The sequence below is a fragment of the Herpailurus yagouaroundi genome, unplaced genomic scaffold (genome assembly GCF_014898765.1).
Source record: "Herpailurus yagouaroundi ecotype Mexico unplaced genomic scaffold, PumYag 159, whole genome shotgun sequence".
In the NCBI taxonomy this organism is placed as follows: domain Eukaryota; kingdom Metazoa; phylum Chordata; class Mammalia; order Carnivora; family Felidae; genus Herpailurus; species Herpailurus yagouaroundi.
Genome location: NW_024412400.1, coordinates 79,998,977 through 80,026,059, shown reverse-complemented (window position 1 = coordinate 80,026,059; position 27,083 = coordinate 79,998,977). Strand labels below are relative to the sequence as shown.

The 27,083-nt window shown below is 40.9% G+C and overlaps 1 protein-coding gene and 1 long non-coding RNA gene across 5 annotated transcripts in view; one reads left to right on the top strand and one right to left on the bottom strand.

The window, feature by feature from the left end:
* Positions 1 to 27,083, bottom strand: part of LPP (LIM domain containing preferred translocation partner in lipoma) — a 692,086-nt gene that overhangs the window by 413,473 nt on the left and 251,530 nt on the right. The window lies entirely within an intron of this gene.
* Positions 458 to 23,710, top strand: LOC121034245 (uncharacterized). Its single transcript, XR_005792331.1, has 3 exons — positions 458 to 474; positions 13,550 to 13,555; positions 23,436 to 23,710. It is a non-coding gene; the product is annotated as an uncharacterized LOC121034245 (long non-coding RNA).

The following is a 27,083-nucleotide window of genomic DNA, read 5'->3' as shown; positions in this document are numbered from 1 at the left end:
TAAGGAGAGATCTTGAATAAACAGCTACAATCTACTTCCTGAAGGCCACCTTATAGCAATGAGAACCATGTTCATGTATGGCTATGTGAGCTGACATAACGTTCAAGGTGAATTAAGGGGTGAGACACTGGGTCGAGCTAAAGGCCTCTAATCAAGAAAGGAATCGGGTATGGGGGAATACTTGAAGAAAAGAGATGTAAGAAATAATATAATGCCAACAACATGTGACAAAATAGGGGTTCTTCACAGGACACAAACTAACTCCATCAAATAGATAAGACAAAAACCAAGCTGTGGTCTCTATCTCATGATATGATCCATTTGCATCATGGGTCAATTATGATGTCCACTTCATCTCTTAGAAAATCAAGCAAGGGCCACTAAAAAAAAATCTCCCTTGACATCAGCCATTTTGTTCCCACAGACATTGAGGGCAGGGGGCAAAAGTAGAAGATACAAAACATTAAGTTATAAGTTTGGGAAATCAGGAGTGGGTGGAAATTTTCCAAGGTTCTTTTCTTATTTGTTGTTTTCCCTTTTCATCACATGTCAACTCAAAAAAAAAAAAAAAAAGGGAAAAAGAGAGAAGACTTCATCATCAGTGGACAAAAGAAAAATAAACTCAAACAGCTGTTAAGTATTTTGTCTGATAATATTGAGCAAGCAGACAATAGCCTGACTTTGTCATGTAGCAAGTGTGGTCCTTCTGAGGAAAGGAAGAAACAAGAGGTGTGGAAATCAGTCAACTAAAGGAGGTCAGATCGCAAAGGCTAACTCGTCTTACAGCCATCCCACACAAACAGACCTTGTTCCCTTGAAGACCATGTAAAGGATTGGTGGGTTAACGGCAAAAGAAGAACAATAAGAAGTGACGTTTGCTGGTAATGGCAAGGAAACTTAACTAGTGTCAAGGATACATCTGTTCCTGAGGGGAAGACTCAAAATCCTACTCCTGGTTTCGCAGGCCTCTGCTGAAGAGCGCCCGAGACAAAGTACCATCTGCTGGTAAAGGTAAAGAAAAGGTTAAGATAGATCTGAAATCAGATTATTAAAAAGGAAAAAAAAAAAACCAAAAACAAAAAACAAACAAACAAACACAAAACACTGGAAGACAGCCTGGTTGAATTAAAGAAAACCCAAGGGAGATGACAGCATGGGAGAGATCTGTGGCCTCCACCTTCCTAGCTTCATCTCATCACTCACCCCCTAGGCCATTCAGGACGATACTAAGCACTCAGTAAAAACATGTTAAGTAAATGAGTAAAAGCCGTTCAAAACAACACTGGTCTTTCCATTTCTTGAAGACCTCAGGTCCCTTCCTGCCTCTGGGTCCCTGCATAGATTATTCTGTCTGAATTTTCCTCCCCTCCACTTGACCTTACCCTGCAAATTCCCTGACCTGCAGCATCCCTATATAATTGTATCAAATAAATATAAATAGATGAGCCATGCCGATTATACACCACAGCTGCTTCTACTTCTCCCGAGTAGCACTCGCCATGGTTACTAGTTTGCCGGAATACTTGACTAACTACTACCCACCCCCCACAACTAGATTAGCAGTTCCAAGACACCAAGGCCATGTCTACTTTCTCAAAACTGTGTGCCTGAGTACCTAGAAAGTTCCCAGGATCTGACTGTCATTCAATAAATATTGAAAAAAAAAGGAAGGAAGGAAATAAGGACTCCTCGGCAACATCAGTAGAAGGGCCTACACTGATAAGACCACTGTTTCAGAGAATCTGTTCCCGCCCACAAAGCCTGATGAGTAGGAAATATGCCTTTCTATAACCACAATCTTAGAGATCTATTTGACCAGAAATGAACCCTTCACCATTATAAAACAAATCACTTTTCTCCCTAGTAGTTTTGAGAGACTGAGTCAGCTTACCATGTATGGAACCGAAGCAGAAACTGGGAGCTTCTGCCCTACACTCATCATAGTATCAAAAAAATATAAAGGCACGTGATGTACCATGTGCTGCGAACTGCATACAGAAAACAAGACTCCTAATGTTTTCCTGGGAAAATGGACCCTGGTGCCGCCATTATCAGAGAAAAAAAAAAAACTGGCAAAAACTAGTGAAATTGACCATAAAAATGTACTATGACCAAGCACCCTACCCCTAGGTACAAACTTTGAGCAAACTTTTGCCCATCCTTAAAAACACTTGCACAAAGTTGTTCCTCATAACCAACCAGGTCTGTGGGAGTAGGAAGTCGGAGGTAGCTTTAAGGTGTCTTACCAGGGAAATGAACCCATGAAATGCAATGAGTACACACTTTGGAATATTCTGCAGTGTCAGAAACAGTAAATTTCTAAATCCTTAGAAGACTGTGCTGATCATATTGACAAGTGCAAATTAATATAATTGTTAAAACCCATTAGCAATAATAAAGCACACTCGGTGGACAGAGCATTTATCAAAGATACTGTAGGGATCCTAACCATTATATGCTCACGGGGCATTATTTGTATATATGATTCAATCTATCTCACACATGCTTGACCAGTTTTGAAGTGTAGACAATTTTTCTCATCTGTAAATAGTAATAACAATAATAATAATAATAATAATAACACCAATATCTTAGAGCCATTCAAAGTAAACACACTAACCCATACAAATAATGCCTGATAAAACCTGAAACCTCGGGGCGCCTGGGTGGCGCAGTCGGTTAAGCATCCGACTTCAGCCAGGTCACGATCTCGCGGTCCGTGAGTTCGAGCCCCGCGTCGGGCTCTGGGCTGATGGCTCAGAGCCTGGAGCCTGTTTCCAATTCTGTGTCTCCCTCTCTCTCTGCCCCTCGCCCGTTCATGCTGTCTCTCTCTGTCCCAAAAATAAATAAACGTTGAAAAAAAAAATTTAAAAAAAAAAATAAAAAAAAAAAAATAAAACCTGAAACCTCAACAAATGTTTTCTATGTTATTATCACTAATAATACAAATATTGCTTAATTTGGGGACCAAAGCAAGACTATGTTGAGCCATAGTAACATCAACGAAAGACAAGAAATATGACCAGGTCCGTAATACAGTACCATAATCTACAGAAACAAGAGCAAAGTAAACAAGAGTAAGATGTGTAAAGTCAGGTTGCTTGGGTTTGAATCGTGGCCCAGCTACTAACTTGCCTGTTACGTGACTTTGGGACAGTTTGGGAAAGTTTCTTTCTCTGTGCCCACTTTTCTAATCTGTAAACCAGGTAAGGTAATAGCTCCTATCTCCCAGAGTTTGTTGTGACAATCACTGGGGTTAATACATTTAAAGGACTTGGAAGAGAGCTTGGCATGTGGGAAGCAGATGATAAGTGTTCGGCATTATTATTATGTAAATTAAAATACTGTGTATTTCTAAAGATTCATACATATATAATGACTATTCCAAACACATTAGAGCAAGAATCTACAAGGTGCAAGGGAAATTGGAATGAGGATGAATGACGAAGCAAGGGAAAAGAATGAAAGAAACATAAAAACAAAAACAAGAGAGGGGCACCTGGGTGGCTCAGTCGGTTGGGCAGCTTACTTCGGCTCAGGTCATGATCTCACAGTTCGTGAGTTCGGGCCCCACGTTGGGCTCTGTGTTGACAGCTCAGAGCCTGGAGCCTGCTTCAGATTCTGAGTCTCCCTCTCTCTGCCCCTCCCCTGCTCAGGCTCTTGTGTCTCTCTGTCTCTTAATAATAGATAAAAGTTAAAAAAAAATTTTTTTTAAATAAGAGAGAAGCTCTACAAGGACCAATAATGAAAATTTACCATCTTTGGAGGCCTATCATTCATTCAGTCTAATGGATGTGATGTCCATAATGAGGAAACATCAGAGGTGTCGAAGGAGTCATGCACAGGGATTTCAACAGAGTGAAAGTCTTGAAATTCTTGGTTCTAAGAAGCCCGGAGCTACTGTGGTTCCCAACTTCATGGCTTCCAATCTCTCTTGGATTTCTAATATACAGCACGCCACCTTCACTTGGCTAGTGTGAGTTAGTCTCTGTCTCCTGTTACCTTATACTATTTAACTAAGGAAGGTCCTCAGGAGGGAAAAAAGATCAGGCTTTCTCTGCACTAACTCAGAAGGCAAAAGATTTAAGAAGGCAGAATCCAATATCAGAAACATGTTTCAAAAACTTGGTTTACCCAGAGGTGCCTGGGTGGCTCAGTCCATTGAGTGTCCGACTTTGGCTCAGGTCATGATCTTACAGGTTGAGAGTTCAAGCCCTGCATCAGGTTTTGTGCTGATAGCAGGGAGACTGCTTCAGATTCTCTGTCTCCCTCTCTCTGCTCCGCACCCAACCCTACCCCCTCCTCATGCTCTCCATCTCTCTCTCTCTCTCTCTCTCTCTGTCTCTCAAAAATAAACATTAAGAAAAAAACTTGGTTTACCCAACAAATAAGCAGGCTCCAAGCATTGAGTCACATGACTTTGGATGTGCAGGCAGAGTCTATGTAACCATATATCCAGGATGCAAGTTCTGGATGTGAAGCTGAACTAGTAAACTTCCAAGCTTTTTTAGGAATGCATGACTCTAGGACTCACTACGATCCTTATGAACATGAAAAGCCTCAGGTGCACTGAGACATAGGGCAGAATGCACTTGTGATACAAATATGGAGGAGAGGACCAGTACTTGTCTTACTGTCTCAGTTGTTACCTGCCTTTGGTACCACATGCCACATAAATTTCATGAGGCGGGACTTACCCAAAGTCTGCCAGTTGAGTCCTACTGACTGTCCTAAGCAAAGTTGACCTAAATCACCCTTCTGATTTGGCCATATACTTAGTACTACCTCATTGGTTGCAGCAAATGTTAGAGAAACTTGCCTTACTTCAAAAGCAATTAATACTTACTGAGTATCTATCATGTGTCAGCTCTGACATATGTCATCTCCAGTAAACTTCCTAAAACCCAGGGAGATGGGAACGCTATGTCCATTATAAATAGGGGAAAAGGAAGCTCAAAATGGGCCAGAGCTTGTCCAAGTTCCCAGAACTCATAAAGGCAGAATCATAACCTGGACCCAAGACATTTGCCAATAAATATGATACCTTTACAACATATCACAAATGCCTGTTATGAATTCAATAACATTTTGAAGTATCAAGCCCTGAAGTTAAATCCTATGACCCTCTTCTTGGGCATCCAAATATACCCAGTTATCCAGATTCCCCTTCTTTCTTGACTCTATAGGCTACATGCTCAACCAATTACAGGTTCAATCATGTGGGCACTAAGCCAGTTACTCTCTTGGGTGGTCCAGGCTCTGGAACTCTCCCTACTGCCCGGGACCACAGTAGAAAATCTAACGTGCCAAATGAGAGTAAATGAGAATAAACGGTAGAGAAAGCAGCGCTGACTCTAAATCAGGAAATACATGTTCCCTACTGCACACAGCCATGCCACTGAAAAGTCTAGGCAAGTCACTTTTGCTTTGGACCTTATTTTCTCCCGGTAAAATCCAGTAGTGAAATGAACTCAGTGGTCCTCAAACCTGGTTTCACAGAACTATATGGAAACTTCTATAAAGCAGTGATGCACAGACTCACTGCAGGGCAATTAAATCCGAGTCTCTGAAGTGGTTGGTGTTTGTATTTTATAAAAGCTCTGCTCCTGATTTTAAGGTATAATGAGGGTCGATAGCCCAGGTGATCCTTGAGGTTTCTGTTGGTTGAGACTTTCTAAGATTTTCTACCACAAAGAGTCAAAGAGACCAATCAGACCATAACCCCCACTTCAGGCTTTCTGCAGCTTCCACACCTCCACATTTCCAGAATCCTCTGTAATGCCAATAACTGAAGGAAAGACACCATCTCCTCTTTCCAACAGTCATGCGGTCACCAGCATCTGTAGTTTAGAAAAGAACAATGAAAGCAGCAGTTCTATAGTAAACATGCCATTTCTGGAAAGCTTAGAAATAAAAACCAGGGCTAAACAAGCCCTGCAGGAAAGGTAAAAAGAGCAATAAAAACAGCAGACTCCTGCTCTAGACAACTCTACTTGGTTGCCATTTTGAAAACATTAAGTGTTAAGGAGCAAACGGTCTTTGAATGGGGGAAAAGGGGAGCCAGGACTTGGATGCGGACAAGGAGCAGGATGCACCAAAGAGAAGCTGACACAGTTTGAAATCAGCACAGTATTTTAATCAGTTTGTGGGAGGCACCTGAGTGGCTCAGTCGGTTAAGCGTCCTACTTCGGTTCAGGTCGTGATCTCGTGGTTTGTGAGTTCAAGCCCCTCATCGGGCTCTGTACTGACAGCTCAGAGCCTGGAGCCTGCTTCGGATTCTGTGTCTTCTTCTCTCTCTCTGCCCCTCCCCTGCTCTCTCTCTCGCTCTCTCTCTCTCTCTCGCTCTCTCTCTCAAAAATAAATAACCACTGGGAAAAAAAATTAAGCAGTCAGTGAGTGCAAAATTAAGGCAACCTGGCGACACTGGGTCTGACAAGTAGAATGGATTTTGATTACTAAAGAATAAATGAAAATAACAATTAAAAATAAAAACAAAAGAAAAAAAAAACCTACAAAAGCTTCCCGATGACACTGTCAAAGCAGTAGCTTCAGGAGTGGAAGACAAAAAAGTTAAAGGTCATCCACAGTAAATAGCAGGTTACAAAGAAGCTTTTGCAAAGAGTTGAAATGAACATAGTCCAGTTCATGAAGGGTTGACCCTGATAGCTCAATGGCACAGGGCCTAGAGAGTGGCAGAAAGAGAGAAATTTCACACACACACACACACACACACACACAAGAAAAACTAAAAGCCAAACACCACCTGCTACTTTCACTGGTTCATAAAAGCCATGTGAGATTTGAGTGGCAAAAGGAAGCCAAACCTGCAGGCTGACTTCAAACGATGAGACAATTCCAGCGTGCTTACTAAAGAGAGCTGCTTCTAGTCATTTCAGTGGGGCCCCATGAGCCTTTTTAAGGTAAGTATTATGGACAGGACTCTCCTGAGATTATTAAGCACAAAACACACGTGCACGCCACTACCTTGGAGCAGACTATGAGAAAGTTGTTTTTACCAAAAAATACAAGAATTGGGAGCAGCAATGGCAGACAACTCCTACGCCCCACCAGATGGGAGGAGGAAAGTGTAAATGGAATAACCCATGATAAGAAGAGAGGCCTTTCGAGATGACGAAACTGATGGCAGATCATTATGCCTGTTCTGTATTACAACCAACCAGGGAATTCCTTATCCTCTTATCCTGATGTGTGTGTCGGGGCGGGGGGGGGGGGGGGGGGGGCACACGCCCGTGTGCCTTTCACTACTCTGAGCCCTTAGATATTTCTTTATGGCTTAATGTCTTCCTTTTTACAAAGTAAACTCCTGGAAGTCAAGGACTTTGGTCATGGTATACTCAGTCTTAAAACATTATCTGGCACATGATGGGTTTTCTCAAACATTGCTTGGTTGAGTGAATGAATGAATGAATGAATGAATGAACAAATGAACATATCAGTGTCTTCTTTTCTAGAAGCAATTTATGCTTGCATCTTTTCTTTCACAAAATCCTGAGAACAATCTAGTTCCGGTATAACAGGTAAGTTTTTCTAGTTAGTATGTAATCAAAGAAGACACAGCCTTTTCGTTTCAAGTTTACAATTTAGATGTACTGCTAATGTGATAAGACAATTTTTACCATAATTGTGCCTTAATTTCTCAAAATTCACCTCTATCTCTTACCTTTTCAAAATATGCATGCATAGATACAGATCCAAACACACATAGACACACATAGATGATCTGTATCATCAGAAGAAAAATAAAGTTCAACCATATCCATGGGTGCAGGTCAAAAACCCATCATCCTTGCCGTTGGGAAGTAAAATGTGCCTGAATGTCCAAAGGTGAAATTTCTAGGTTGGAACATTTTAATGAAGGGAGGAAAAAGCACAGATTCAGAAGAGGTTTGGGGCAGATTTAAAGGTGCATTTGAAAATTATGCACTGTATTTGAAGAGTAAAGCATCTCTACTTAAAGTACATTCTTGATACACATGCTGACAAAATTAAGGGCACACCGTCCTTTGCTGAATGAGAGCTTATCAGAAGTGCTAGTGTGAGCCATTTCCTTTTGTTCCCTGGAGAAAAGTAAGGCATGAAAAATACGTTGACAATGAATCATCTTAAACTTGCACATTTAAAATTTAAGTCAGTAAGATTGATAAATTAAGGTTCTGATGGCAACAGGATTCTTTCCTGTCATGCACATGGTAGAGCTATAACAGGAACACCTGTTTCCATCTTAAGGGTCGGGAAGGATTGATACAATGCTGAGATTCGCATTGCTAATTAGGAATGTCAGCAAAAGAAGTTCAAAGCTCTCTGTTGCTGCTGAATCGAAATAGCAAAGAAAGGTAGGGAAGACTCATGCTACCAATTTCTCCTTAGCCAGGGGGTGAAATAATAACAGCCCTTCATATTTGTTAAGCACGTACAATTTACAATTCACTTTTGCACGCAATTACCATTTGAAGCAGAATTAAGTGCAGGCCAATTCTGTTTGTCCGCTTTGGATAAGGAGGCTAAGGGGCTTCCCCCAGGTCATACAGCCTGCAGGTGAGGAAGCCAGGCCCCAAGAGCAGGCCAGCACTTTATCACTGTATAATGCGACATTCAAACTGCAGCTAATACAGGCAAGAACTTGCCTTCTGCTATTTTACTTCGCTTACCTTATTTTCAGTAACGAACAGGGACTGCCATTTTTGTTGTTAGAATAACAGTAAATAAGTGCGCCATTAAATGGTGCCCAAGGATGGAAATGGCTTCTTGTACTTCTAGCAAGTATTATGTTTTCCCTTGTGTGTACGCATGTTGGTCATAAAAGCATGGAAAACAAAGTTCGAAGAGTGCAAATCAAGTTCCGAGGGGACAGATCACAGACACACCTTCAGTGACTTGTCCCTCGGCCTCTACCCTGCCTTTGAAACAGAAGCAAAACTTGTATTCCTTAGAGTGTTGTCATCTCCAAAATGGTTTTACAAACGGACACATAAACCCCTTCAGTGTGTTCCTAAGCAAGGAGGCCCTGGGAGCCAATGAGAGCTCTGTACAGCCAGCAGGCTTGCTCAGAACAGAAAACCTCAGCCTGACATACAACAGCAAAAATCCCTAGGCATCTTGGCAGAGCAGTTTCCATTAAAAAAAAAAAAAAAAAAAAGGGCTTATATAAAAAAATGCATACACAGAGCTTGACTCTCAAGGTTAGAAAATCCCCCACAGTGAGAAGTATGAACTGAAGCCATGGCCACATCACAATCTGAGCAAAAATAGCAAAAGAAACCTACTTCGGGAAGCACCTCACTCTGCCTTGTGCTACAGATTACAGAAAGTCTGTTGTTCCCCAGACCACCCATCTGTCACATTAATTTTTAACACTGACATTCTGTACAACAAACTATTCACTGTTTAAGTATCAGCGTTTGGCAAGAAAGACAGAGGGGGAGAAGAGTAAGGAAGAATGGAGGCATGGATAGATGAGAGAGGGGTTACAGAAACACAATCATCAATGCAAAAGGAGAAAAGAGTCACGAGCACATTTCACTTCGCATAGTCACGCTGAGGCCCAATATCACTGCTCACAGATCCCACACTCCCTCCATCAGGACCCAGTGATTCATCCTCATGACCCATTCACTAAATACACTGTCCTTTCCTGACACTATTCCCATTCACGAAAAATCTCCTCTCCAAGTCCAGATGAAATCCATCTCCAGGAACCCTTGCCCAATGTCCCTGATCAGAAGTAATATCTTATCTCTCTCATCTCTCTCTGCTGTTCCCAACAGGCTTTGCTAAGAGCTCTGTTACAATTCATTTCACATAGTTCAAATGCCCTCCATTAAATCATTAGTTTTTGAGCAGGGAAAGTATGTCTTGTTTGTCTCTATAAACTCCAAGGCATCTCTGTCAGCGGTTGGAACAGAGGAGATTTGTAGTAGTATTTCATTAAGCAGAATTCAAAGAACTTAAAAAGCTCCTTCTAGCACTGACATCCTGGACTTTAAGTCTGTGCACCTCACTTAATCATTTATTCATTTGTTCATTAAACAGCAATTTACTATGCACCTATTGCCCATCATGCCTTGTGCTCAGAGCCCTAGGAGACTCTGGTGCCCCCGTGAAGTTTACAGTCGAGTCTGGGAGAAAGGCAGTGATCAAATAATTGCACACATCCACAACAACCATGTGTGCTAAGCACTGCAATGGATAAGTTTAGGAGGATTTGGGAGCATTCATTCAACTCTGATACTGCACATTCCAGGGCAAGCTGTCAGACACAGAAAAAGGCAATCGCAGGAAAAAGATATACAAAGGCCCCCAAATGATGACACATTTAGCTTCGCTGTAGGTTTATTTTTGTTAAAAACGTGAAACAGGGGCGCCTGGGTGGCGCAGTCGGTTAAGCGTCCGACTTCAGCCAGGTCACGATCTCGCGGTCCGGGAGTTCGAGCCCCGCGGCAGGCTCTGGGCTGATGGCTCGGAGCCTGGAGCCTGTTTCCAATTCTGTGTCTCCCTCTCTCTCTGCCCCTCCCCCGTTCATGCTCTGTCTCTCTCTGTCCCAAAAATAAATAAACGTTGGAAAAAAAAAAAAAAAAAAACCTTAAACAACATTACAAAAGAAGTGAATGTTCAACTTCAATCTGTGTCCATGCTTCTAAATCATCTTCTGAGATACAGACGCAGATAGATACACATACGCATACACATACAGATCGATCACGGTAAAAGATCACTGCCTTAGAACTTTGAAGTTCTGGGTTTAGTCTTTGCTGCAGAACATACTAGTTAACTCTGAACTTCCCCATCAACGAAACGGAGACCATAATCTCTGCTGTGACAACTAGACAGGGTTGATGTGTAAGGATTCAATGACAATGCAGGATACACACATTTTGAAAAGTGCATATTGTTTGCACATAAAAAATCTGTCAACTCAAACATCTGATACATATTCATATATAAATGCATATATATATTCATATATATATACACATATATTCACATATACACATGTACATGCACATACACTTGGATTTCTCATTATGGTACAATTTTTTTCATCACAGCTGCTTTCACTCATTCTGTTGCCCTCCTTTGAACAGCATTTTCTTTGCCAGCAGAAGATGGGAGAGGTCGGCAAGAGAATGGCAAAGTCTTGCTGCCTGATTGCTCTGCTCACAGCCAGAATAAACAAAGGACAAAGAACTAAGGACTTGAGTCGAACCCCAAAGATTAAGCTACACCGCTGGATGAGGACACCAAGTAACATAACATCTGGTCAGATCAGTGTCAGCAAGAGGTATCTGCAAAAATCCCGAAACTTAAATGATACCATGGGTTGACACTGAGGGGAAATGGTAGCATAATGTTTACTTGCCGTTTTGTCGGCAATCATACAAGAATGCAAGCTGTATACAACCGAAGCAGCATAGTTTCCTATATAAAGAAGGCTGACGTGAAATTCTAGACTGCATGTCTCTTCTCCATCAATCATAAAGAACTACGAGAAAATCCTAGAAGGAAATGCTCCCGCTTTATAAGCAGCAGTAAAATCATTTATTAATGATAACATTTAGTAAGTGCTTACCAAGTGCCAGACACTATTTTAAATTTTTTTTTTCCAACGTTTATTTATTTTTGGGACAGAGAGAGACAGAGCATGAACGGGGGAGGGGCAGAGAGAGAGGGAGACACAGAATCGGAAACAGGCTCCAGGCTCTGCGCCATCAGCCCAGAGCCCGATGCGGGGCTCGAACTCACGGACCGCGAGATCGTGACCTGGCTGAAGTCGGACGCTTAACGGACTGCGCCACCCAGGTGCCCCAGACACTATTAAAAGAACTTTCAATTTAAAACTTTAACCTTCACAACAACCTAAGAAGTCGGAATTATCATTCCCTTTTTCACAGAAGAGAGCACCGAGCCTCAGAGAAATTCACTCACTTGTCTAAGATCACACAGCTGGCACTTACTGAACATGCTGAATAGCTACCACTCATTTGGCACTCACCATGCTAGAAGGCAAGGAGAGGTCAGGAGGGGAAAGGTCAAAGGGCAGGTATCCCTGAGCCAGAAAGGAGTCCCACACTGATTCTACTCAAAGAATCTGCAGGGAATCTGAAACGTGAACATAAATTGCTAATTTTCCACGGTAGAAATTTTAAGTACCACAGGAAATGCATAGTTAAGTTCCACCTCAGTGTTCACGTGGGGGGAACAGGGCACAGATGACAAGTCCAGGCATTAAAAAATTACATAATTTACATGAATTACCTTCTTCTCCACAACTTTGCACATGCCAGTTGGACTTGATTCCTTTGGGACAAGCCTATGGGCTATATATTCTCTGAGTGAGTTTTTCCAGTGGGTAATTCAGCAATATGGCTCCCAGGAACTAGGACTACCCAAGGGCAGGTACTAGGTGCTGTATCCTCAGTGCATAGGATAGTGTCCAGTACCCGTGCTTCAAGAGATATGTAATCAGGTACTGAATGAATTACTGGATTAATTAGTTAATTAAAAAGTGAGCAAATGAATGAATACAGGAACATAAAGCCAGGTATACACCATTCAGAAGCGCAGACGACACTGGAGTTCATGAACTCTGCCCCGACTGCCAAAGCCCCCGTCCCCAGGTGTAACTTTGCAAACACGAGTGCCAAGGGACTTTTGCTAGACAGCAGGTGGGAGTTCTCTTAACTGAGAGACCACACTAGTGACCTAAATGGTCAATGATTTCAAGAATACCAAGAAGCAAAACATCAACTTGTGTTTTATCCCCCCATCATGGCAGGAAGCAGAGAATGAACCACAAAAGCCATATTATCTAGAACTTTCTTGAGAGCTATAAAGCAAGTCATTTGCAGAAGTCGTTGATTTTGTACATGGGGACTGTTTGGTAAAATTGAGGAAGCGAATGATGGTTGACTTCCTGGAGTGAGTCACGGCTGTAACCCCCTCTGACAGTATTAATAGAACAGGGGGAAAATTTCCAGGAAACATCAATTACCACAACGACCAAAATAGAAAAGGCGGCTGGTGACTTAATCACTAAACTTTAGGGGAGACTACTCTCTTTCTTTATCAGAAAAAGACAACAATAAATCCAACTAATACATTTAGAAACTAGTTGAAAGCATCCTTCCACACTTTGTATAGTTATCTTTTAAATAAGATTTGGCTTTAGTGAAATGACCATACTTACTCTGGCTTGGTAATAGTTGAGCCAAGGTTCTAAGGTCAAAGTCAGACCTCCAAGAAATAGACCTATGTATTAAGGGATCCATTCATCTCCACTCCTTCTTTCAAAGCTTGAATTAATAGGTATTTAATGAGCACCTACTATTATGTTCCAGATTCATACTCCCTAAGAAACAAAGAACTAAACAAAAGAAGGAACTACAATAAATATATTTATAATAACACATATCAAAATAGAATATTTACATGTTTACATACAAAATACTTGGAATAATATCTGGAACATCGTGAATACCACGGAAAATTTTATTCTTCTTCTCATTATTATTCTAGCCGCAGGTGGTCCAAGATTGGGGTTTTCCATTAGTCTTCAGAGGAATTGAATCAGTCTCCCGCACTTGCATGGCTATGACTCTGATTGTGCATACCAATGGACCCTGCTTACTCACTGATCACCATCACCCTGGTCTACCATCCAGACTGCAATGAAACTACATGATGCAGTTCCAAAGGATAGCATACCCAGGCAACGTATTGGACCACCTCTCCCTCATCCCAGTTCATTTGCCTCATGGCCTATTGTAATTAAATGGGTGTGGCTCAGCAAACAGCCCGCCCATCCCATCCACGCACCTCACACACACAAAAATCTTCTAATCCATGGTAAGTATCCTTCCTGGGCCCCAAGTACTTCACCACAGCTGTTGTACTTACTGCAGGATGGGATTTAAGTAAGAGGAAATTTTGGCAAGTACCAATTATCAGCCAGTAATAAACATACTCCCAGTTTCTTCGACATCCTGTCTCCCCAAAAAGCCCTTACTATATCCTCTAAGAGAAAAACACTGGAAGCAACACAGATGACTGCAAGTATGGCAACAGTTAAATAAAGTCTGGTATAGGGGTGCTTGGGTGGCTCATTCGGTCAAGTGTCCAACTCCTGATTTCAGCTCAGGTCTTGATCCCAGGGACATGGGATCGAGTCCCGCATCTGGCCCCATGCTGAGCATGGGGTCTGCTTAAGATTCTCTATTTCTTTCTCATTCTCATTCCCTCTCTCTCTCTCTCTCTCTCCCTCATCACCCAACCCAAAAATGAATAAATAAATAAATTCTGGTATAGCTTCTCCAAGGACTGTATGTCACTGCTGAATATGATGAGGGAAATTCTAATTCTATAGCATTAAATTGAAAAATAAAAAATTACATGTCTCCTTGATTACACATTATAAAAATTATAGAAGCATACCGCTGAAGAATAAATCAGTACGTAGAATATGGGAGTTGAGGTGACAGGGAGAAAGGACCGTGAGTACATTTTTCAAAATGAATTTGTTCCCTTGCCCATATAAAATAGCTTGTGCACATTTTTAAATGTATGGAAAATCTTCAAATTTACCTACGTTCACAAAGAAAAAAAAATATCCAAGGATTTTTCTGATTGAAATATATTAGAAAACTTCAAGTGTGTAACAAATTATCCTAATAGCAGGAACTTTTCCTTCTGAAGGATACACAAGTACTCCCCAAATTATATCCAGGCATTACTTAGCATGTCAGTCAACTGCAGGCACTTTGGAACGGAAGCTCTCATCTCCTCCCAGATCCATTTAGCCTGAAGCCTACAGAAGAAGTCATGTGCCTCAGCCTCATTCATCAGCAGCATCAAGTGCTATTTAGGAAAGTTGCTAACTTCAAAGAGCATCATCTTAATTTCTAATTATGACCATGTGAGCAGCTATATAAATGGCTGAATCCTAAAGCGTTTACATCCTTACTTCACACTGTGGTTCCAGGCTCCAGGCAGAAAAGATGGCAGAGTTTGCCTTTCCCTTCCTCTGATCACCCCTTCCTCACCTGGGAGACCTACAACTCCCACTGTGCACCTCACCTCATACGCCCCTCCTGGTCACAAGCCTCTACTGCATCTGGCCACCTCTCCCCAACTACCCTACCCACTTCGCTCCCCACCCGTCGCCCCTTAGCCAACTGTACATATCCAGCCTTTAGAACCCACCTGCTTTTGTCTATGCAGGCCTAAAACTATACGACCTTTTTCAACATCCCTACTGAACTTTAAGTCTTGATTATTTTTCTAATCAGTTAATTATTTTTTTTTTTAAATCTCACCCAAAGCACTTCTGAGTATTTCATGTAGAAGTCCCAACCAGATCTTAAGTTTTTGTTATTGTTCTTTCCCAAGGCAGTCAAGAGTGCTAGACAAATATTGGGTCCTAAGTCCATACAGGCTTAAAAGAACATTAATTATGCATAACTGGTAACAACAGTAAACAGGAGTTGTTTCGGAAATGTACGCGTACTTCTCAAGTCACAATGGCTCTGTACATTGCTACCATTAGAACAGGGGATGTGGCAGCAGTAAATCTGGGAGATATGATGTTAAGCACCTCCAAGACAGGGCATCGAAAATCTGCTTCTATGTGCTAATCTCTGAAACACTAATACCTCCATTTCTCTCAGCCTCAAGTTTCTTCCTCTACAATGAAAAGCCTTCAAACAGATCATCTGAACTGAATATCAGCGGGGACCTTCCACCATCCAACTAAACCCCCTTGGGTCCCGATCCTTTTACTCTGCTCTTGGCACCATGATTTTGCAAGTGAGCGACACCAAGTGACATCAACTCTGGATACTTTAGCTTCATCATCTACACAAGGGGAGTAGTAACCCCCGCCATTTTCACCTATGAAAGGGGCTCTGGAGATCAAATTAAAAAAAAAAAAAAAAAGTCTGTGAATGTGTGCTATGAACGTAAAATGCCATAGAATATTAAGAAAATGTATTTACGGGGAGCCTGAGTGGCTCAGTCGGTTAAGGGTCCGACTTCGGCTCAGGTCATGATCTCACGGCTCATGAGTTCGAGCCCCGTGTCGGGCTCTGTGCTGACGGCTCGGAGCCTGGAGCCTGCTTCAGATTCTGTGTCTCGCTCTCTCTCTTGCCGTCCCCTGCTCACACTCTGTCTCTCTCTGTCTCAAAAATAAATAAAACATTAAAAGAAATAAAAAGAAAATGTATTTACTCCCATCACTGTTGATTCAGGTGTGGGACAGAGGTATTAGGGGTATAGTATGGAAGAGTACTGCTCCAGAAGAAGCCTGTGGAGAGAAAACAGGTTAATAGATGAACTTCAAGAAAGCAGCACACTCTTCTGTCTCCTTCTGCCAGCAGGAAAGCTTTGGAGAACTGCATGGCTGAACAAGATATGTGAGCCTCCTCAAGGAAACACACAAAATGGAAGCAAAATTACAAAGTCCTAGGGTCCATTCTGGTTGTTGCCCTTATTTGCCTTAACTGGCTTAATAACCAAACCAGTCTAGTTCAGAAAATGACATCACTGAGAACATTACCCCCAGTATCCTCAATAATGTGGAGTATTTCTATGGTTTATAAACTACTAAAAGATCAGATGACACTACATAAAGATCTGTATGTGAATATATATATATATATATATATATATATGTGTGTGTGTGTGTGTGTGTGTGTGTATATATATATATAGAGAGAGAGAGAGAGAGAGAGATTGTTTCAAGCATTATTTGTTCTAAAAAGATCACAGGTATTAATTTGCATTTCCTTATTTGCTTTTTACTCCCCTGAGGGAGAAAAACATTGTAATAACACCTTGTATTTGTAGAAGCATGTCTCCTAGAAGCAGGGAATACTGTACAGATATTATTTAATCAAGCTTCACCTTATCAGTGAGTAGTGAGCAATGGATCATTATTAAGGGGTCATTTTAGTTGGAAACAAAAAAGTCCAACAAAATATAGAAAATTTCAGGGTGACAAAAAAATCACCTCTGGTGAGTTCAGTGAGGCCAAAAAAACCAAAAAAACAAAAAAACAAAAAAAAACAAAAACAAAAAAACCTCCAAGAGGCAACTGAGACTCCCTTCTCCCATGACACAAAGTTTAGTCTGCCTGAAATGGTCTACCATTGTCAACCTTTCCATGAATGAATATTCGCCTTCCCTCAAAGTCCAGCCCAAGAGCGTCCTCTCCCTATACTAGTGCAGCCTTCAGCCTTCATCTTTCCAGTCAGATTAAATTATGAATTCTTTAGAGTTTATATATATTTTTTTAATTTTATATGTATATATTGTATATATAAACGTTTCTTTTTGAAAGACAGAGAGAGACAGAGCGCAAGCAGGGGACAGGCAGAGAGAGAGGGAGACACAGAATCCAAAGCAGGCTCCAGGCTCTGAGCCATCAGCACAGAGCCCGACGTGGGGCTTGAACTCATGAACCGCGAGATCATGACCTGAGCCAAAGTCAGATGCTCAACCAACTGAGCCACCCAGGCACCCCGGGACTACCCTAACTGTAGTGTTTAGCCAATTGTACCTTTTCGTGAACTTAGTTGTGTACATGTCTTCACTCCTCTACCAAACTGAGATATCTGTAGTGAGAACTAGGATTCAGTCTTTTGTGGACATTACTGCCTACCACAGAGCCTTATAGGACATAGGGAAATCTATCCATGTTCTTTCTGTAGGACTGGATCTTAGAAACAGAGATATTCAATTGGATGATTTGCGGGACCCTTTCCAGCTATAAATTCCAAATGTTAGAAGGAATATATGACATTACCTAATTCAATTCCATCAAACAAGGGGCAAAGAAAGGGATGTGTCCAAGGGGAACCAAGTTTCCTGAGTCCAGTCCAGGGCTTCTTGGCCACACTATAGGACCTTTCTAAACTGCTGACAGTCCAAGAAGAACTACCTCAGGTTTATTTCCCTAAAATTTCAAGCCAGGATCTCAAGACACATCTATTTGACAGATGACAAGGAAGTATTAGCTTAAATAACCATTACTCTGAACATCACAATGCTGGCCAACGGCTCTTCACCATGAGTGAACTTGCTGTTTGGCATCATTTTAATAAAATTCAAATGGGAGGCAAATGCTGACCCTAGACTAGTGCTTTTCAAACTGTATAAAGTAACTCATGAATAGGTCATAAAATCGATTCACTGGACCTCCAAGGGTATGTTTAAAAACTGAAATAGAATAGAAAACATCAATGTGCATCATGTCAAGTAAGAACATACACTGTTAAGTGAAATATATATATATATATATATATATATATGTATATATATATAGGTGTGCGTGTGTGTGTGTGTGTAATTATCGATGAAAATTTATTTTTTACTGCCATTTGTCTTTTTAAAAAGTTTGAAAGCAACTTCCTTGGACCACACTTTCTGGTGATACATATTAATAGCTACAGAGCTGAGTGCCGTACAGGTAATGAGAAAGGTGGGCAAAAGCAGGTCTTATGAAACTAATAACATCTCCTCTCAATTTTACATTTCCTATTTCTTGGGAGAGCCATCCAGATCTCGACTGAAAACCCTGGCCACAATGAAGAGATACCACCGTCCCCCCCTGCCCCAACACACAACCACTCAAGGTTTGGACTACCACGTCTTGTGTTAGGGGACGAGGCTTCTTTGGTCCCTGCCCACCCTTTGTCTCTTCCTCCCTCTTAATGAGAAAAGGTTAGAAAAAAAAATTACCAAAAGAGAGAGGAAGGAAAGCAAAGAAAAGTTTCAGTTTTAGAGGGGTTTTGTTTGTTTGTTTACTTATTTCTTTGTCTTTCTTTCTTTCTTTTCTAAAGAGAGACCCAAACCAGCCTACAGGAACTGTCACACAGGACTCATGTCCCTGGGCACTTTCAACAGACTATCAGAATATTTTTTTGCTTTCTACTTCCTTGGCTGGATGGCCAGGTTTGAGTAATTTTCTCTTTCTCCTGGGGTTGGTTGCTAAGAGACACTCTATTACTTCTCTTTCTCTTATGACCTGATTACTGTGATCAGCAAAGACAATATGCAGGACAGCACCCTGACAGTCTTGTACAAGATCGCCGGGCTGGGTTACAAAACAATGGGATCTCTTAACCATCTCAAGGCCATCAGATCAAGTTTCCAAAATTCTTTTTTAGAAGGGTCTAAGGATTCTCCTCCCATTTTCCTCCAAAATGGCGGTCACAACAAATCAACTATCTCTTCCATTATAGAAGCCAATATTCATATTGAAATGCGTTTCAACAAAGGTTCCATGCCATCTCTGTATTATCTACATATTTCATAGGTAAATAAAGAGACCAAAAAAAATGTTCTGGGTCAATCTAAGCCTGGATAAAGGAAGGACAAGGCTGCTAGAAAACCCTAATAACTTTGTTAGCCAGAGTCTTCCAATCCCCCCTTCTTTTTGGGGAAAACACAGCCAAAGTAAATTTCGCACCTTGTTTATCTCTAATTCAACACAGCTCTTCCCATAGATGTTTGTTGAATGAATAAATGATTGGTGTCCAGATTAAGCTCTTCTTCTCATCCCTTGAGGCTCCTATCCACTCCCCATGCACGCACGTGCACGCGTACACACACACACACACACACACACACACACACACACACATTTCAGCAAAATGAAAAAGAAATGGCTACCTGTTCCTTTTTAAAGGTTTTGATGCGCTCAAAACAGACCAGGATTTTGTTTTAAGTCAATGTAAGAAAGTAACAAAGATTCTGGATCTTTATCCAGTATATCTTCCCCTAGTTTGTATTCCCCTTATACTACCTAGAAGATTCAGGTATCTGGCCAGACATTCACTCTTGTGTTCATTTTACTCTCCTCCCCACCATGAGGTTAATTTGGAAATTTTTTTAACACTTTCAATAGGCCAAGTTCACATAACATCTGTAGCATATATCCAAAGGCATCATGCTTCCCAGATCCCCCATGAGTTATACCTAAAATTTTATCATTAGAACTTCATGCCTTCAGCTTAAGGTTCTGATGTCTATTAAAAATGGAAGTCCTTCTAGCAAGGTTCCACTTTGGCATACTATGAAGAATATCAATCTCTTAGATAGATAGATAGATAGATAGATAGATAGATAGATAGACAGATAGATAGATAATGAATATAGATGTAGAGAGAGATAAACATATGTATGTATGTATCTCAGTGTGTGCACATGTAACAGATATTTCCTGGATAGATTTCAGGAGTTAGCGTATAAAATACAATAGAAACACAAAGATTATGAAATTTGGATTTAGAGATAGCTGGATTCAAATCAAAGATTTGTTCATTATTAGCCACTGGACATGAGGCAACTTACTTCCCATTTCTCTGAGCCTCAATTTCATTATTTGAACACTGGAAATATTAGTACCAAATTTCAAATAATGCTGTAAAGATGATATATCAGATACCTGGCATATAGTAGGAACAAATAAAATGTTATCTCCCTCATGAACTGCATGTACTTAAGAACATCAATTTTACTTTGCTCTGGTGTACAGAAAAGAACATTTGAAGATAGTAGCCTAGAATGGGAGAGCAAAGAGGGCATGGAAGTGGCAGAGCAACATGCTAAAGGCATACTGAATGGAGAGCCAATGGCCCATTTCACAGCCTAACTAAATTTACAATATTCCATGGGAACTATTTTAGTCCATGCCCTTCAGGAGTAACCAATTTTACACAATTTCTGTAGCTGAATCATACTTTCATATAATTTTAGGGCAGGAGGAAGTGAAGAGATAATATTGTTCAATCTCATTGTTTTACAATGGAGGAACCCACCCCGGGGTGGTTCAGTGACATACGTAAGCCATAGCGTGCAACAGAAAGGTGTCCTTCCCATGGACATACTTCCATCCAGTTAGCTCTTGTCACGGGTGGTGGCTGCCTTCTTGATTGGTCGCCACCTCCTTTCAGTGTGGTCAAGGTAAAATTACCTTTATTTAGCAGGCCCTTTGGCTCTTCCATTTCAATGGAGTATCCATGTACAGTTCTGAGACTGTATTCAGAACAAAGTCAAACTTTGCAATAGATCCTAGCTACTTACTAACTGGGAATCATGGTTCTTTATACTCAGTCTGGGGAAAAAATAACAGTTGCTATGACAGTTGGATTTATTTCTGAAAATGGGATGTTTGAAGGGCATTTCAAGCATAGTGCCCAGCTTCTAACTAGGAGCTTTTTGCCCTGAAATTCCCTCTATGGCTCTAGCTTTGCCCTTCCTCTACTTCCAGCAACATGACACGGTAATGCACAGGTCTATCAGCAACAAGTGCCCTGGCAATTGTTCCAGACAAGAAAAATTCCCTGGCAGCCCCCAAAATGGGCACAGATCCTAAGACATCTCCTTTTTCAACCTTGGACTGACACTGTTTTCCAGGATAAGAGGTAATTCCCCATGACAATTTCAGTCTAGAACAAGCAATACTGTCATACAGGTTAATTTTTATCTGGGCTATATCCAGTAGAGAAGAAGCTACATGAGATAAACTGCTTGGGAATAGTATAGACTCACCACTAGCAAAACACAATGCCTCAAGAAACACTATCTTTAAAAGGAACTATGGCTGAAGCTCTCTAAAATAATACAGTCAGTTGGAATCCAAAATAAGCTGAGAGTGGAAAAAAGACACCTTAATTATACATGACATGGTTCAGTGAACTGAAAGAAAAACACCACAATAAATAAAACCTATTCCCCTAAAATACCCAAACTGGGATGGGGAGAGGACTCGAAGTGATCAGTGATGGTGTAAAAGTGCTTTCAATTTTATGGAATGGGGCCTCATCTACTGGGTGTTGAATTATGCCTGTGCCTTCTCAGGGTGGCACAGAGGGATATTTAGAAGTTTCAGGAGACGAACTTGCCATCTCTCCAGAAGTGTATGAGTGTTGAATCACCTGCCTCTATCACTCACTCTGTGTTCTTTACATTAATCCTAAACAAGCACATGGACTCGCAAATCACAGAGGTGGGTAGAACTGTGGAATGACTGCTGCTGCTTCATCACCTTGATTGTGTAGGTGAAGTTTGAAGAGTCTGGTTCATTTTTCCAGTCAATCTATGCTCGAGGCACACTGCAACCAGGTAGCGGTAGCCTGTAACTGCAACACCCAAATAATTCATCAGCACAGGCAGCAGAAAAGTAACAGATTATCCTTCTTTCTTTAAAAAAGTAAAATAAAATAAAAAGAACGTAAGAATAAAAATTAAGGAGATGTACATCAAGGTAAACCCATGGACAAGATACACCGGGGAGAGCCATTGCAAAGAAGGATCATATAGGTAATTCTGATTAGTTTCCTAATAACCTTAGTTTGGTTTTTACTATTACTCATTCTGCACTCTAGCTTTTCCAGGTTGTTTCCTCAAAATTTCAACTTGCTTGGCTTCCATGAACCCCAACTGATTTATTCAACTGTAATTCTTATTTGCAGTAATCAGACTGCTTAATCTAATCATAGGAATGATCTAAATTCATTTTTGCCCTTACTACCTTCCAAGACCTTGTATTCTTTTCCACTTAGAGTAAGGAAAAAACAGTTGCTTATTTATTTTTTTAAGTGTCCTTATTTATTTTGAGGGGGTGGGGGTAAGGGGAAGAGGGAGAGAGAGAGAAAGAGAGAGAGAGGATCCCAAGCCGGCTCTGTGCTGATAGCACAAGGCTCAATCCCATGAACGGTGAGATCATGACCGAGCTCAAATCAAGAGTTGGACACTTAACCCACTGAGCTACCCAGGAACCCCGAAAAAAAGTATTTGAAAAATATAGGGGCACCTGGGTGGCTCAGCCAGTTAAGCGTCCAACTTCGGCTCAGGTCATGTTCTCGAGGTCTGTGAGTTCAAGCCCTGCATCAGGCTCTGTGCTGACAGCTCAGAGCCTGGAGCCTGCTTCAGATTCTGTGTCCCTCTCTCTCTCTGACCCTGCCCTGCTTGCACTCTGTCTCTCTCTCTCAAAAATAAATAAACAATTAAAAATGTGTGTGTGTGTATATATATATATATATATATATATATATACACACACACACACACACACACACATTATTTTTTAAATGTCAACCATAAAAATGTCACACAGTATCAGTACATATATTATATATGTATTAGTAAATGCACATACACATATCAGTATTTTATTTAAAAAGAACAATGCCATAAGTGAGTCCAACAAGCTATGCTAACGATTGTAATGGCAGCTCTTGGTACTTGCATGTTTGTTTAGGAAAAGGAATTCTCTTAAAGAAATTTGCCATTCTCCATCTGCAGTCAATGGCATCATGTTCAGTTTTGGGTCCTGACAGAAGTGTCTTTCTAGGATAGGCTGGATAAAAATAATTCAAGATGGGAGAAGGTATAAACCTCCAGTTACAAGATACATCAAGTCCTAGGGATATGACATACAGCATGGTGACTAAAGTTAATAATACTGAATTGGATTTTTGACACTTACTAAGAGATTAAATCTTAAAAGTTCTCATCACAAGAGAAAAAATAGCATAACTACACATGGTGATGGATGTTATCTGAATTTACTGTGGTCATCATCTTGCAATATAAACACATATCAAACTATTATGTTGTATACCTAAAACTAACATTGGCTATATGCCAATTATAACTCACAATCTTGTATTTTTTTTTATTTTTTAATGTTTATTTTTGAGAGAGAGAAAGAGACAGAGCATGAGCGAGGGAGGGATAAAGAGAGAGGGAGACAGAATCTGAAGCAGGCCCCAGGCTCTGAGCTGTCAGCACAGAGCCTGATATGGGGCTCAAACCCACAAACCGTGAGATCATGACCTGAACCAAAGTCGGACGCTCAACTGACTGAGCCACCCAGGCACCTTAGAACTCAGGTTTTTTTTTTTTTTTAATGTTTTTAAAGTTTTAGAAACACTGTAATGGAAATGTCCAGCTTGAAGGAGGGGAGGAGGGGGAGATGAGGGATAGATCGCTATCTTAGAGGCGTGAAAGGATTCCTATCAGCAAAGGGACTGCAAGCTTTAAGGGCAGAGCTGGGACCAAAAGTAGACCGGAGGGGCAGCAGGTTCCACCTAAATATGGGAAAATACCTTTTTAATCTAAAGGTAACACAGGTAACACTACAAATAAAATCTGTTCTCACCTCCGCTGTATATTCAAGCCAGAGCAAATTTAAGACATAGTAAGAGGACATATCTGCACCAGGGCGATTGCTACTAAGTTTACATCCCTCCAGGGAGTTTCAGAGTTGTTATTCTAGTTTTGCTGTTGTTGTTTGGATATAGAACCCTCGTATCTCTTACTAAATTTGTGAGTAGGTATTTTAAGCCTTACTCCCTCTGCAAAAGGGAACTACTCCCACTGTATTGTCTCAAGTATTATTACATGTAAAACTGTCAGTTTTAGGAGACTCAATCTGAACCAAGCCACCTTCATAAACTTTGTAACTATTATTTACTCTATAGATATTCACTGAATGCTTCTTCTGTGCCTCAACCATGGTAGGCATTGTGAATTTAATGGTGCCCAGCAGAGTCCCTGCTCGCAAAGCCAAACAGTCTAGGTGACAAGGTAGCTCTTGACGTTACCTCACCAGACTAAGTACCTATTTGGTTTGTCTGTTTGCTCTTCCCCGTTCCTTTCCCAGAGATGTGTAACTCAAAAGCGATGAAGGGAGAGGGCCCATTTAACGAGGACTGGGTCACAATCAGAGAGATGCGACCAGATTGTACAGCTGGTTTTCTATTGTTGTTGTTGTTTTTCTTGGAGAACAGGTGTTGACAGCTTTAAGCACTAACTAAACTCTGCAGAGATTATAAACTTAGAAGACTAAGAGATATGCCCACATTTTTTAAAGGCAGCTTTCAAGTCAAAATTAAGGTAAACTTTCCATAAAATCAGAGCTGTCCAAAGACAGAACAAGGAGTTTCAGTTTCCTCCATTAGAAATATCCAAGAAAACCTGTAGGGACACCTTGGGAAAGATGATTTATCAGGTGTTCAGTATCTGGTGAGAGACTGGTCCACCTCAGTAGTTCTTGAAACCAGAGAAGTGTTCCCCCAAAATGGTGCCAATTCTAGACCAATTACTTCAGAATATCTGAGAATAAGACCCTAGTCTTGGTATTTTTTTGGAGGTCCCCGGTGATTGTTAAGTGTAGTGAGGGTGGAAAACCATGGAGAGACATTTATTAAAACGCTTGCAGTACTGCACTGGCTGTATTCTAGGAAGTCTGCAGACTTTAAGCCATACAACAAAAAGGAAGGGACACTGGCATACCCTTCTCCACATCAGCAAGGTCATCAAGGAGAAAGGCGAACAAGCTAGTGTTCTAGCTTGTAATAAACGAGTCCAAGTTCTAAGATGTGCTCACGAGGGAGAAAGGCCAGAACTATCAATAATATATTGGATACAGACAAAGAAAAGAAGATACACATATTTTGACATTCCAGAGACCATTAAGGCCCTGCATGGAATAGGTGTACTGAGTAAGATACGCATTTTATGTTGTCAGGGGGTACTTGTTTTTATTTCGTTCATGCATTCATTTATTCATTTGTTCATTCGTTCATTTTTTTTGGTTTTAACCAGAAAATTCCCTAGTTACATTCTTACCTCTTCCAAAGCTGTATTAAAGTGAATTAGATGTTTGCAAAATTCACTGGGACTTGGCGAAGACTGGCAGGAGAGACCACGCAGCAAAATTCTTGTATCAAGGGAAAAGCTGTGGCTTTCGGTATTGAACAAAGTTCTACCAAAGGCATAAGAGTAGAAGCCAGGTATATAAAATAAGCCGAGAGCCCCCATTGAATGTCTATGATTTCCAAGTACCGTAATATGCTAACACTAGAAAACAGCCTATTTTTAGTACTTGAGGTTGTTTTTGAAAATCACCAATCTTTTGAACCTTGTTTTTCTTTTTTTTTTTTTTTTTTTTTTTCCTACTACAGCTTTTCTGTGCCTTCAAAGTTACTGAGGATCATTGACCAAGATTCTCCACAGCAAAAGGGAACAGTGGTAATAAGGTTATCAGAACCTGGGAAAGAAAAGTCCACCTCTACCCTTCACTGACCTAGAGGAAGAGAAAGGTAAATGCATCGGTCAAGGCCAGAGCGAAAGCTGGCATTAGCCCCAAGAGAGAAATGCAGAAGTTCTGATTCTCAGCCCTTATTGCAAACCACCAGCCATTCTCACTTCCCCTGCCAACAGAGCTGACTTTTGTCAGTGAGGGAAGAACTAAGTTTCACAAACAATTAGCACAATAAGAAATAAGGGTGGGGTACTAAGGGACCATAACCATGGTGACTGCTTTGTGACTCTAAGATCACTGACAGGCTTTAAAAAGAAATGGATTTGTTCCTTCAACATCGGATTAGATCGCTTTATAATGAAATCAAGTTGGTGACTGTCGGTGGTACTGGTATCGTTGAACCTTCTGTTCAGGAGCACAAAAAGCATCAGAGAATAAAGAGAGAGGCAAAGTTGACCTGACCAGTTAGCTTTCAAAATATAAAAGCTGCCATAAGAGCCACCGCAAATTAGCCAGGGCAGAAAAGCAAAAGGGGGTTTTCTACAGCCATTAATTGCCATATTACCATTATTATCATTATATAATACAGTACCATACGGAGAGCATTAAATAGTGTACTTTCAAACGAGACTCAGGCCAACTAGGTTAAGCAATGGCCTCCTTGAATCAAAACCTATTGCCCCTTGAGGCCCGCAGAGCTGCCTTGATTAAACACAGCGGCAGGCTCCGGTTGAAGGAATGATTCTTCTTTTTTGAAGGGAGGTGGAATAGAGTAATTGCCAGATGTTTGCAATTTTAGCTATAAAAAGATGGCTGCTTTCCATTCCTGAGTATGTTGAATCTTTTTTTTTTTTTTTCCTTTCTACCCAAGCTATTGTGGTTCACTAAAATAGGCCACTGCACTGATGAATCATCGTTCAAAACTGCGATAATGGAAGCAGAACAAATATGACATTTTAAATTCACATAGAAGAGAAATAAGTAAAACTGTATGGGTAATAGTTCTATGCTAAGCAAC